The sequence below is a fragment of the Rutidosis leptorrhynchoides genome, chromosome 6 (assembly GCF_046630445.1).
Source record: "Rutidosis leptorrhynchoides isolate AG116_Rl617_1_P2 chromosome 6, CSIRO_AGI_Rlap_v1, whole genome shotgun sequence".
Classification (NCBI taxonomy): Eukaryota; Viridiplantae; Streptophyta; class Magnoliopsida; order Asterales; family Asteraceae; genus Rutidosis; species Rutidosis leptorrhynchoides.
Genome location: NC_092338.1, coordinates 51,967,207 through 51,981,697, shown reverse-complemented (window position 1 = coordinate 51,981,697; position 14,491 = coordinate 51,967,207).

Genomic DNA, 14,491 nt, shown 5'->3' with positions numbered 1-14,491 from the left:
TTGTTATTCCTGTTAGGCCGTACTGATTCTGTTGCGCCGTGTTTGTGTAGTCGGGCCGAGATTGGGGATAAAATAAAATGATACGAGTTAATCTCAGAAAAACTATACTGGATGAATGGTATTGGTGTTTGTTGTGTGAACGAGAGGTCGTGGGTTCGAATCCGGGCTAAGGCAGTTTATGTTCTTTTTGAAGCCTTTTCTCTTAAGGTAGTAATATTGTTATTATTATTATTATTATTATTATTATTATTATTATTATTATTATTATTATTATTATTATTATTATTATTATTATTATTATTATTATTATTATTAATGTTATTCTAAAAATTATCATTATAGTTAAAATTATAAAGATTATCATTTTTATTGAAAGTAATATTTTTATTATCATTTTCCTTAAAAATTAACATTTTTATTAGGATTATCATTAGGATTATTATATTATTATTACCAATAATATTTTTATTATTATATTCATAAGTATTAGTATTATTATTAGTAGTATTATTATCATTATAGTTATTAATATAAATATTAGTATTATTATTATTAGTAAAACCATTATCTTTATAGTTATTATTACTAGTATTCATTATTATTAAAAGTATCATTTTTATAAAAATTACCATTTTTATTATAACTATTATTATTATTATTATTATTATTATTATTATTATTATTATTATTATTATTATTATTATTATTATTATTATTATTATTATTATTATTATTATTATAGGATGAAACAACTTTTATTTATTATTATCAATATTAGTTATATAAAACCATATTTACTACATATAACGTAACTATATTAATATTTTTATAATAAATACTAATTATTTAACTAAAGTAGATAAAGTAAATATATCTAACTAAATTATTAATAAAACCTATAAATTATTAAAAATAATAATTATGTCACTAAGAATAATATATAAACTTGTTCGATTACAATTACATGTGTTAATATACATAATTGAATATAGGTTCGTGAATCCGAGGCCAACCTTGCATTTGTTCAATGCCGTCGTATGTATTTTTACTACGAAATACAGTATTGTGAGTTTCATTTGCTCCCTTTTTAAATGCTTTTGCAATATATATTTTTGGGCTGAGAATACATGCACTGCTTTTATAAATGTTTGATGAAATAGACACAAGTACTTGAAACTACATTGTATGGTTGGATTATTATACCGTATATCGCCCCTTCAAGTCTGGTAACCTAAGAATTAGGGAAATGGCCCCTAATTGACGCGAATCCTAAAGATAGATCTATGGGCCTAACAAACCCCATTCTGGAATTTGGAATGCTTTAGTACTTCGATTTAAATGGTGATTGCGATTGCCAATATTTATGGCATACTTGCGAGTATGCGGGGATATTCTATATGCATTATGTTAATGTCGGTTACCAGGTGTTCATCATACGAATGGATTTTATACACTTGCGAGTGTAATATTATTTATGAAAAATGAAATCTTGTGGTTTATTAAAATGATGGAAATGAATGTTTATGATAAACTAATGAACTCACCAACCTTTTGGTTGACACTTTAAAGTATGTTTATTCTCAGGTATGAAAGAAATCTTTCGCTGTGCATTTGCTCATTTTAGGGATATACTTGGAGTCATTCATGACATATTTCAGAAGACGTTGCATTCGAGTCATTGAGTTCATTCAAGATATTATTAAGTCATTATAGTTGGATTTGTTATGAAATGGTATGAATGCCGTCAACTTTCGATGTAATGAAAGTTTGTCTTTTAAAAATGAATGCAATGTTTGTAAAATGTATCATATAGAGGTCAAATACCTCGCAATGAAATCAACTATTGTGAACCGTTTATAATGTATATGAACGGGTCCTTTCAGTTGGTATCAGAGCGGTGGTCTTAGCGAACCAGGTCTTGCATTAGTGTGTCTAACTGATAGTTGCTTAGATGCATTAGTGAGTCTGGACTTCGACCGTGTCTGCATGTCAAAAGTTTTGCTTATCATTTCGTGTCGAAAATTACCTGCTTATCATTCTTAGGGAATCACTTGCTTATCATTCTTAATCTAGACATATCTTACTGCCTGGATTGCATGAATAGTGTACAGACAAAAATTCATATCTTAGCATATCTGTTACTGTAAGCTTTGCCTGACATATTCCGTAAATTCCTCCGTAATCTAATAAATCTTTTGTTCAATATAAATAGATATTCTATGTAATTAGAATACCCTCCGATAGCCGGAAATCATTTCATATAGAAAAATCCTTTATTCAATCGTACGAAAATGGAACTCGTCACTAGTTCAAGTCCCTCGGATTCCGATATGGATTTTCACTCGAGCTCCGAAGGCAGTGTAACCAGAATGAATCAACCAATCAGCCATCCCCAATTCATCTGATGGGTTCGTAGTCGACTTAATCAATAGAGACGCGAAGAAGGCGATCCCTTCCACCAACCGAATTCACCTCTTGGCGAAGAACCTGAAGCACTTACCGTCGAACCTATCCGAAACACCATATTCACCCTCATTGTCAGGATATCTCACAACGATTATATGATATCCCAAATTCTGAACTTTATTCATCCGCTTGTTCCAAGCGCTAATCATTTCGGAGTAATAATAGAAGTCAACGAGCTTCGCGCTCGAGTAATCAATTTGGAGAATAGGGTGCAAAACCTACCAGCTTAGCAACATCACCAGCACCAACAGTACCATCAGTAACAGCACCAGTACCATTAACAATCCATGCCTCAACATCTCATTCTGTACCTCGAGTATAATCATCGTTCTACGTATCGTTATACGTCAATTATCTTCGTTCTTCATGGCGATTATGTAATCTCTAATGTTATAGAGATTATGTATTCTAGTTTTGACGGTAAACCAAATGAGTTTAATACTATATTAACTCATTAAATCCATGATTAAATCTGAAGAAAATATATATGTAAGTATATTTTCACAAAGATTGTAATTAAAAATTCTTTCGTATAAACTGTTAATGGTGAAAATATTTTAACGGGTAGGTAATACCCGAGGAATATTTAGATTTCACATTAATAAGTTACACTGTACATTCTCCGAATCTGATTCAACGATCATTTACTATCCTACTTACATCCACAGATATACGAATCCGTTCACCACAGAATAACCATTTTCATTCAATTTCATATTTGAATTTTGACCTATCAGAATCTAACAAGTGGCATAATGAAGAAAACATTGGACAAAATAAAATTTGTTAGAAACAAACAAATTAATTATGAGAAGTTTTGTTAAGAATCCACGCTAACAAAATCCTAGCTAACTGTTCCTAGCTAACTGTTAAATCCTTATTACATTTATTTATCGCAATTTATTTATCGCAAATTTAATTCTCGCAATTTTATTTATCGTCATTTAATTTTTGTTATTTATTTTATGCACTTTAATCGGGACACGTATACAAGGTTTTGACATATCATATCGACGCATCTATATATATTATTTGGAATAACCATAGACACTCTATATGCAGTAATGCTTGAGTTAGCTATACAGGGTTGAGGTTGATTCTCAAATAATATATATACTTTGAGTTGTGATCGAGTCTGAGACATATATATAACGGGTCCCGACACATATTAATTAATTCGAATATTATATATTAAACTATATATGAATTGTTGAATTTCTAACTATGGACTATTAACATTGGACAGTTAAAATGAATTAAAATATTGATTACAACATATGAAACTAAACATTTCTTCAAGTTTGCCACTTGATTTCATCTTAAACCTCATTTGTATCTTGACGATTACAATCTGCGTTCAAACCTTTCATGATTCTTGAAAACACCTCAATCGAGAGGATGAATCAACCGCACTTCATCTACAGAAGAAAATATCGATGCATATAGTTATGCACCTGAAAATACTCGGACCCTGAGTGAACGTTTAACACGTATCTGTGCTAGCTCTTCTGACATTGTTATTACCGAAAATAACATTGCAATCCCTTTCCAAAGTGGCCAATTTTGTCAGAGCTTCAGCAAATCAATTTCGACTTTTCATTCGAATAAACTCTATTATAACTTTGATATATAAGTTCACCCTTCGTCATCATTACCGGGAAAACATTTATATTCCGCCACACTAACAGTAAATTCACCAACAACCTTGTTGATCTTTGACTTCCGAAAAACCATTATAATTGTTCATTAAAAACCCTATCATATACTCATCCGCATCTTATAACGGGAATTGCCATACCAATTACCGGGAATCAGCAATCAGTATTTTGAATCTCGCAGCATTTTTACATCAACAGTTATATGTATACATATAACATTCATCTCTTAGAATTATGATCTTCTATTCTGAAATTCTGAAAAGCACCCAATTTGCGAACCGATACTTCAACTTTTGAAAAAGCTAATGAAGCAGTGAAAACTATAGACAACCGTAACTGTCAAAAGTTTGATGATAAAGGATGAAGTGTTGAAAAAGCTCAAAGATTTAGATACTGAAAAATGAATTGAGCAAACCATGAAGGAGACTCTGAACAAATCACAAGGATTAAATTTGTATATAAAGAATCCTGATGATTCTGTTTTTGATGAAATCTTTAGCGAATACCTTACTTCTTAATTGCTCTAAATCATTGTGAATGAATTTCTTCATCACACTATAATTCTAAAATTCTAAGATATTATCGTATCTTTCATTATGAATATCCTCAACATTTCTGGAGAAATCTTTATAACTACTATGATCCGATATTAAATATCTCTCCGAGCTATCTGTGCTATTTCATAAAAGAAACTGTTTTAGTTTCTAAAATTTTGAAAAATTCGAGTTTGAATTATGAATGTTTTGAAGTAATGTTGGGAACTGAAGCATGAGTTAGTATAATATAATGACACTTGATCAACTTGATTATATTACAGTAAGTCATGCTGAGTTTCTAAATGGAACGTGATGATTCACAGACCATAATGTCATCATGTGCCATATTATATGACTCTTACATTCTAACTAATCTCCAAACATATCGGGAATATATCTCCTGATAATTCTATCTTTTCTTTTAAATTCTGGTAATTTAACCAATCAAGATCGTGCTATTACAATCTCTCTCTTAGAACATTAGTCATGTTCATTCGAAACTTCATACCAATGAAATCTGGATCATTATTCGCTTGACTTAAAGTCGGGAAGAGAAAACAAAAGTACAGAACTCCAAATTATAAAGGAAATGAAGAGGGTAGATTCATAGGGAAATATTCGATAGAGCAATCGAAATAGATTATTGTATTTAACCATAGCAGATCCTAATTTTCTTAAATCTCGAAGAATCAAATCTTATAGATTTTCAAGATTTTCTTTTAAATCCCTTGAATTCTAGAATTCAACCATGACTAGTGAAAAGTTATGATGAAACTTGTCTATCTCATTTCACTATTTAGTGATAGCTTCATTCGTACGCTTCGAGTGATTAAATTATTTTATTTATATTATTCAATAGTGATAAAACTCTATTTAACAACTCAGATTCGTCATGAAAAACATTTTTTTTATTAGCCATGACCACCTCACTCAAATTTCCGGACGAAATTTCTTTAACGGGTAGGTACTGTGACGACTCGGGAATTTTCGACTAAATTTAAACTTAATCTTTATATGATTTCGATACGATAAGCAAAGTATGTAATTTTGAGTCTAGAAAATTTTGAAACAATGTTCATATATTCAATTGACCTTCGACTGCTCTCGACGATTCACGAACAATTAATTTTAAAATATGTGTGTATGTATATATAAATATTAATTCGAAAAAAAAATATAATTTGAAGTATTATATGTTGTTGTAATAAAAAATTAATAAAATAAGAATAGGATATTATAATAATTATTATTTAAAATATATCTCTATGTATAAATAAAGTATATTAAAAATAAATATTAAATGATTGTAATACTCGTTTGATGTTTCGATTGATATTAAGCAAGTTAAATTTGAACTTATGTAATTTTAAAATAAAAGGTGATCCAGAAATGAGTTATATAAGTTATATGGTTATTAAAAGTATATTTAGGATCTAATTATTTAATTTTAACACTTTTTATTTAATAGTTAGTGACTGAATTCTATACCATAATGACCAAAATAAATAAAGACATTTAATTTAAAAATATGGGAATTTTCAGATGACTTTTATCCGCCACTGATTTCGCCCGAGACACAGTCCATGAAAACTGTCGGTAGAATAAAACAACCTTGAGGCTGCTGTACTGTGTTTAAGCACGATATTTGAATGCACTTGTAATATATAATTAATATTATTACTATTAGACTTATTATATATATATGATCACATACATATGCAGAACCCACCACTAGCATATATCAATTATCTATCTATTTGTTTTCTTCTTCTTCTTTTACTACTACACTCATTTAACCCAACCCATCACCACCTTAAAACCATCTATATATGCACATGCAGAGTCTTTCGATTTGAAACACGTGAGTTAAAAGTTTAATATCTATGTGATATATATATATATATATATATATATATATATATATATATATATATATATATATATATATATATATATATATATACTCATTACAATTGGTTACATCGCGAGGTACTTGACCTCTATATGATACATTTTACAAACATTGCATTCGTTTTTAAAAGACAAACTTTCATTTCATCGACAGTTGACAGCATGCATACCATTTCATAATATATCCAACTATAACTGACTTAATAATAATCTTGATGAACTAAACGACTCGAATGCAACGTCTTTTGAAATATGTCATGAATGATTTCAAGTAATATCTCTAAAATGAACAAATGCACAGCGGAAGATTTCTTTTGTACCTGAGAATAAACATGCTTTCAAGTGTCAACCAAAAGGTTGGTGAGTTCATTAGTTTATCATAACAATCATTTCAATATTTTAATAGACCACAAGATTTCATTTCCAATTCTCATAAATATACGTCCCATGCATAGAGACAAAAATCATTCATATGGATTGAACACCTGGTAACCGACATTAACAAGATGCATATAGAATATCCCTAAACAGAATCCTCTCGTCTGTATAATATTAACTCGAAGTACTAAAGCATACCATTTTCTAGTATGGGGGTAGTTAGTGCCCGTAGATCTACCTTTAGGATTCGCGTCAATTAGTGGCCATTATACCGACTCCATACCATTTTTCAGCATGAAGGTTGTATAATAAACACTAATTCTTAGGTTACCAAGCTAAAAAGGGTGATATTCGGTATAGTAATCCAACCATAGAATGTAATTTCAAGTACTTGTGTCTATTTTGTAAAACATTTACAAAACTGCATGTATTCTCATCCCAAAAATATTAGATAGTAAAAATAGGACTATAACTCACATGATCAATAACAATGTATCATCATCTTAATATGTATTATGATTATGACCTAATCATATCATTATCGTCATCGTGATCATCATTATCACAACATCATAACTAAATCATTAACCCATCATATTCAATATCGTGACATCATGATCATAGTCCGTACATCACCATAACCCATTCATTATTATTTTTGTTTCGAATCGTCCTAATCACTATCGTTTACCTATCCTCTTGTATCATCTCGTTATCTTCACATCATCATCATAACTAAGTGTGTATGTTAGTGTGTTATCGTTGATATGATAAAAAAAATAAACGATGTGCTTGTAATTAGTGGCCCAAGTTCCCTCATTAGTCCAATAATGATTAAAATTTCGGCCCACCATCAAAACAGAAACGTGGCCCAACAGAAAAAGAATACTTTGTTCTCGGCCCACACATATTCATGGCCCAAGTGCTAAAAAGAGGTAAGCCTACTCAACAATTCGGTCCATCTATTTGATTCTCATGTCCTATTTTAGTTCAACCGATAAGAAAAAGAGAGTGGGTCATACAATGATTTTGGTTCAATAAAAGGAAATATAATCCACCTTTTGAATTTTATAATCCTAATTGCCTATTTAATATGTCGGCCCTATTGTATAAACCGTCCCACTTGTATCAATTGTCTAAAGTTGATAAATCATCCTAATATAATATCAATACTGTCCAATTTGTCAATGCTTATACTGTGAGCATATTAAGACTTTTTAATTCGCAAACCTGCTCCACAGAAGAAAGAAGACTTGGTGTTTGGTTCCTTTATGGCTCAAGAAGAAACAGTTAACTGTTTAAGGTGTTAACCTGCCTTGAACAAAAAATGAATATATCGTACAGCAAGTTGATTCTTTAGTGGTTATTTCTTGTTTGTTTGTTCGTTAATAGAAGTAGTAAATAGAAACGCAGCAACAATATATAAATGGTCCCGGGATTTCGTAATCAGAAAAGGAAGTAGAAGCATATTAAAGTGGTTTGTGTAGTTGTTTTGTTTAGTTCTTGGAGAGGGATGCAACAGTAGTAGCAGCAGCAAAATAATAGCATCATAGTAGCAAGTGGTGGTGAATTTACAACTGAATAGAACACGAATCACGGCAGTAGCAACAATAAGTGTGGTGTTATAACCGAAGTAATTGCAACTTAATGATTGAAGCAGGTGGTGGTTAAATGATTTCGTGGGTGAGACTTTATGAAGTGGTTCTCGACAAGAAATATAACCCTAGTACCTGTAACATACGAGGTTCGTTTGAATGGGAAATAGAAAACGATAAGCCTTAGTTGTTGGAGCAAGAAGTAATCGGACTGGATAGCAGTGTGGGACCGAAATAATAATAAAATCTCCCTTTTTATCGTAAACATAATGTTGGACAACTCATTCCACTAACTGCCTTTTTATAAAGCTAAAACATTTGGATACCCACATGCACTAACTATTCTAATGATGGTGATCATTTGAATTAAATATCAAATAACCGAATACAAGTGGTTTGAAATAAAAGGTTATGGATGGTGACGGTTTGATTAAAAATGAAAAAGAAAAAGATTAGAAACTTGAAGGTGGTAGATTACGATGATTATGATCAAGGTTAGTGGCGATTGAGATGGTTGTACATGGTGGTGATATTTGTGGTGGTTAATGGTGAAGATAGTTGCCGAGAAGAAAGTTCACGAGAGTGGTGGGTTTGATGGTTATCGAGGGTTGAAGGAAACATGAGTCGTTTTAAATTTCAAGGTGATTGACTGGTGTTGGGTTATATGTTGGTGAAGTGGGTTTCTAACGAGGATCGAATATAGAAACTGAATATAGTAATTTAATGGTTCTAATGATTGACCTCGTCATTATTGTTTCTATCTTAGCCGGAGTTGATGAAGTCACCGGAGTTGTGTCGTATATTATAGGAGATTAAAAAATGATTGTGGTGTGGTGGAAGAACTGAGGGAGTAAGCCAAAGGTACTTGATGGTGCTCTCGGTGATTAAGCACAAATGAAACAGAGGGATAGATGGTTTCCTATATGAGCATGTATACGTAGTATAAATTTAAGGATAGAAAACAAAAGCAATATAGTGCCATCAAATGCTAATTCTCATTCACGGATCAAATTACTATAACTCCATTAATAATAACCAAATTCATTTAGTGGGAGACATTGAAAAGAATAAAACACTGTTTAAAATTTATAATATCATATAAATATATAAACGTGTGATTTAGTTAGCCGTCGTTTACTATTCCTTTCACGGATTGGATTTCGTGTTTAATTAGTGGCGGATAAAAGTGTTCAGAAAATTTCCATATTTTTAAATTATCTATATTTATTTGTTTTGGTTATTATGGTATAAAATTCGATCATTAACTATTAAATAAAAATTACATTAATTATTCACTCCCAATCCCAAGTAAAATATGAGAAAATTTTAAATTTCAACAAATGGTTCCTAAATATATCTTTAATAAGTCTAAAATTTATAGAACTCATTTTCGTATCACCGTTTATTTTAAAATTACATAAGTTTGAATTTTACTTGCTTAATATCAATCGAAACATCAAACGAGTATTACAATCATTTAATATTTATTTTTAATATACTTTATTTATATATAGAGATATATTTTAAATAATAATTATTATAATATCTTATTTTTATTTTATTAATTTTTAATAACAATAATATATAATACTTCAAATTATATTTCGAATTATTATTTATTTATACATACACACATATCTATTTACGATTAATTATTCGTGAATCGTCGAGAGCAGTCGAAGGTCAAATGAATATATTAAACACAGTTCAAAGTTTTTAAGATTTCAACATTACAGACTCTGCTTATCGTGTCGGAAACATATAAAGATACATTAACAATTGGTGTAGTAACCGACATTAACAAGATGCATATAAGAATATCCCCTATCATTCTGGGAAATCCATCGGACATGATAAAAATGAATTCGAAGTACTAAAGCATCCGGTACTTTGGATGGGTTTGTTAGGCCCAATAGATCTATCTTTAGGATTCGCGTCAATTAGTAGACTGGTTTACTAATTCTTAGGTTACCAAGTAAAAGGGGCATATTCGGCTTCGATCATTCAACCATATAAAGTTGTTTCAATTACTTGTGTCTATTTCATAAAACATTTATAAAAGCAGCGCATGTATTCTCAGTCCCAAAAATATATATTGCAAAAGCATTTAAAAAGGGAGCAAATGAAACTCACGCATATAATTATTGTAAAACAGTTAATAAAACATTTGCATGTATTCTCAGTCCCAAAAATGTAAAGAGTAAAAGGGAATCAAATGAACTCACGCATATAAATATTGTAAAACAGTTAATAAAGCATTTGCATGTATTCTCAGCCTAAAAATGTAATGAGTAAAGAGGGATCAAATGAACTCACCAACCTTTTGGTTGACACTTTAAAGCATGTTTATTCTCAGGTATGAAAGAAATCTTCCACTGTGCATTTGCTCATCTTAGAGATATTACTTGGAGTCATTCATGACATATTTCAAAAGACGTTGCATTCGAGTCGTCGAGTTCATCAAGATTATTATTAAGTCAATTATAGATGGATATATTATGAAAGAGTATGCATACCGTCAACTTTCGATGTAAATGAAAGTTTGTCTTTTAAAAACGAATGCAATGTTTGTAAAATGTATCATATAGAGGTCAAGTACCTCACGATGTAATCATATGTTATTGTATTCATCCTTATGGATTAGGACGGGCCATCTCATGTGGTATCAGTAGGATACATACAAATGCACCACCCTCACCATCTTAATCTTCTGTGTCAATTGGTTCAATCAACCCATTGAACTATCACCATACAAATCACACCTTACTTGTTTCCGTTTCTTTCTGTTTCCGTCGAACATCATCATCAAAACACCACCCTATTCAACCTTACACAACCACCACACGCCATCTTCCACCTCTCTCCCGTCCATCCCTCTCTCTCTTAACCATGATCAAACACCATCAGTTTTACCGCAACCATAACCCATCGATCATCATCATCATCATGTATTATTCGATCACCTCTTGCTTGGTCATCACCACTGGTCACCACCTTAACCTCCACCATGAAACCCACTTCCTTCATGTTTCCTTTATCCTGTATCTTTTCATAATCGAACATAACCCATCACCACATATCATTGCTACTGCTGCGTATATAATTTTTCTTTGTTTCAACCAAGCAACCACCATCAAAACCCAACTCCTCCTTCTTCTTGTTTTCTTTTTCGTAAACTCAAGACTAAATCCCACTTGTGAAATTACGTCGGCTATAATCCTTTTATAATCAAACTCATTTAACATTTCTAAATTAGGCTTCTTGGACCACCATGTTTTTTTTCCTTTTGAAACCGTAATATATTTACATACAAATATTAATCATTTATTAACCTTCTTTGCAATTTTTTTTTTGTCGACAAACCTTATACCAGCAAACCCCACATGAATTTATAACTTTCTAGATTTTTATTTATTTATTATGCAAGTGGAACATGGCCAACAAAGTGGGAACCATCGATTTTTTTTAAAAGGCTTCGGTCATGGCAAATTTCAAAACACACATTTTTTTTAATTAACTTATACTTGTTAGGATGCCATGTTACGATTCCTGTTGGGCCGAGGTTTATTGAGACGAGATCTTTTAGTTTTTTTTTATTATTTTTTTTTGAAGCCGAGAGGTATGATAAGAATGGTGATGTTATGATCTTAAATTGAGAAAGAAAAAGGAAACAGAAAAGTAAAAGTTAAATAGACTAAAAACGGATATAACTCAAAAAAAAAAAAAAATAAGGCAGCTTGGAACGTTAGGAGTGTTGTTGGTTTAGTTGGAGGTCGTGGGTTCAATCCCCGGCCATGGCAAATTGTTTTTAATTAAACAACAGATCTATTTGGGCCGCCATTTCACTAATTCTAAGTTGGGCCGTGTGTATTTGTGATTCCTGTTGGGCCGTACTGATTCTGTTGGGCTGTGTTTGTGTAGTCGGGCCGAGATTGGGGATAAAATAAAATGATACGAGTTAATCTCAGAAAAACTATACTGGATGAATGGTATTGGTGTTTGTTGTGTGAACGAGAGGTCGTGGGTTCGAATCCGGGCTAAGACAGTTTATGTTCTTTTTGAAGCCTTTTCTCTTAAGGTAGTAATATTGTTGTTGTTATTATTATTATTATTATTATTATTATTATTATTATTATTATTATTATTATTATTATTATTATTATTATTATTATTATTATTATTATTATTATTATGATTATTATTATTATTATTATTTATTATTATAATTATTAATGTTATTCCAAAAATTATCATTATAGTTAAAATTATAAAGATTATCATTTTTATTGAAAGTAATATTTTTATTATCATTTTCCTTAAAAATTAACATTTTTATTAGGATTATCATTAGGATTATTATATTATTATTACCAATAATATTTTTATTATTATATTCATAAGTATTAGTATTATTATTAGTAGTATTATTATCATTATAGTTATTAATATAAATATTAGTATTATTATTATTAGTAAAACCATTATCTTTATAGTTATTATTACTAGTATTCATTATTATTAAAAGTATCATTTTTATAAAAATTACCATTTTTATTATAACTATTATTATTATTATTATTATTATTATTATTATTATTATTATTATTATTATTATTATTATTATTATTATTATTATTATTATTATTATTATTATTATTATTATTATTATTATTATTATTATTATTATAGGATGAAACAACTTTTATTTATTATTATCAATATTAGTTATATAAAACCATATTTATTACATATAACGTAACTATATTAATATTTTTATAATAAATACTAATTATTTAACTAAAGTAGATAAAGTAAATATATCTAACTAAATTATTAATAAAACCTATAAATTATTAAAAATAATAATTAAGTCACTAAGAATAATATATAAACTTGTTCGATTACAATTACATGTGTTAATATACATAATTGAATATAGGTTCGTGAATCCGAGGCCAACCTTGCATTTATTCAATGCCGTCATATGTATTTGTACTACGAAATACAGTATTGTGAGTTTCATTTGCTCCCTTTTTAAATGCTTTTGCAATATATATTTTGGGGCTGAGAATACATGCACTGCTTTTATAAATGTTTGAGGAAATAGACACAAGTACTTGAAACTACATTGTATGGTTGGATTATGATACCGAATATCGCCCCTTCAAGTCTGGTAACCTAAGAATTAGGGAAATGGCCCCTAATTGACGCGAATTCTAAAGATAGATCTATGGGCCTAACAAACCCCATTCTGGAATTTGGAATGCTTTAGTACTTCAATTTAAATGGTGATTGCGATTGCCAATATTTATGGCATACTTGCGAGTATGCGGGGATATTCTATATGCATTATGTTAATGTCGGTTACCAGGTGTTCATCATACGAATGGATTTTATACACTTGCGAGTGTAATGTTATTTATGAAAAATGAAATCTTGTGGTCTATTAAAATGATGGAAATGAATGTTTATGATAAATTAATGAACTCACCAACCTTTTGGTTGACACTTTAAAGCATGTTTATTCTCGGGTATGAAAAAAATCTTCCGCTGTGCATTCGCTCAGTTTAGGGATATACTTGGAGTCATTCATGACATATTTCAAAAGTCGTTGCATTCGAGTCATTGAGTTCATTCAAGATATTATTAAGTCATTATAGTTGGATTTGTTATGAAATGGTATGAATGCCGTCAACTTTCGATGTAATGAAAGTTTGTCTTTTAAAAACGAATGCAATATTTGTAAAATGTATCATATAGAGGTCAAATACCTCACAATGAAATCAACTATTGTGAATCGTTTATAATGTATATGAACAGGTCCTTTCACAATGAGAGGGGTAAGCATAAAGCTTAGTGAATGCAATAATTATACATATACATATATAATCTACTTACTTGCAAACACTTACACAAACACCGCATACGAGCTAGCAATTCAATAACC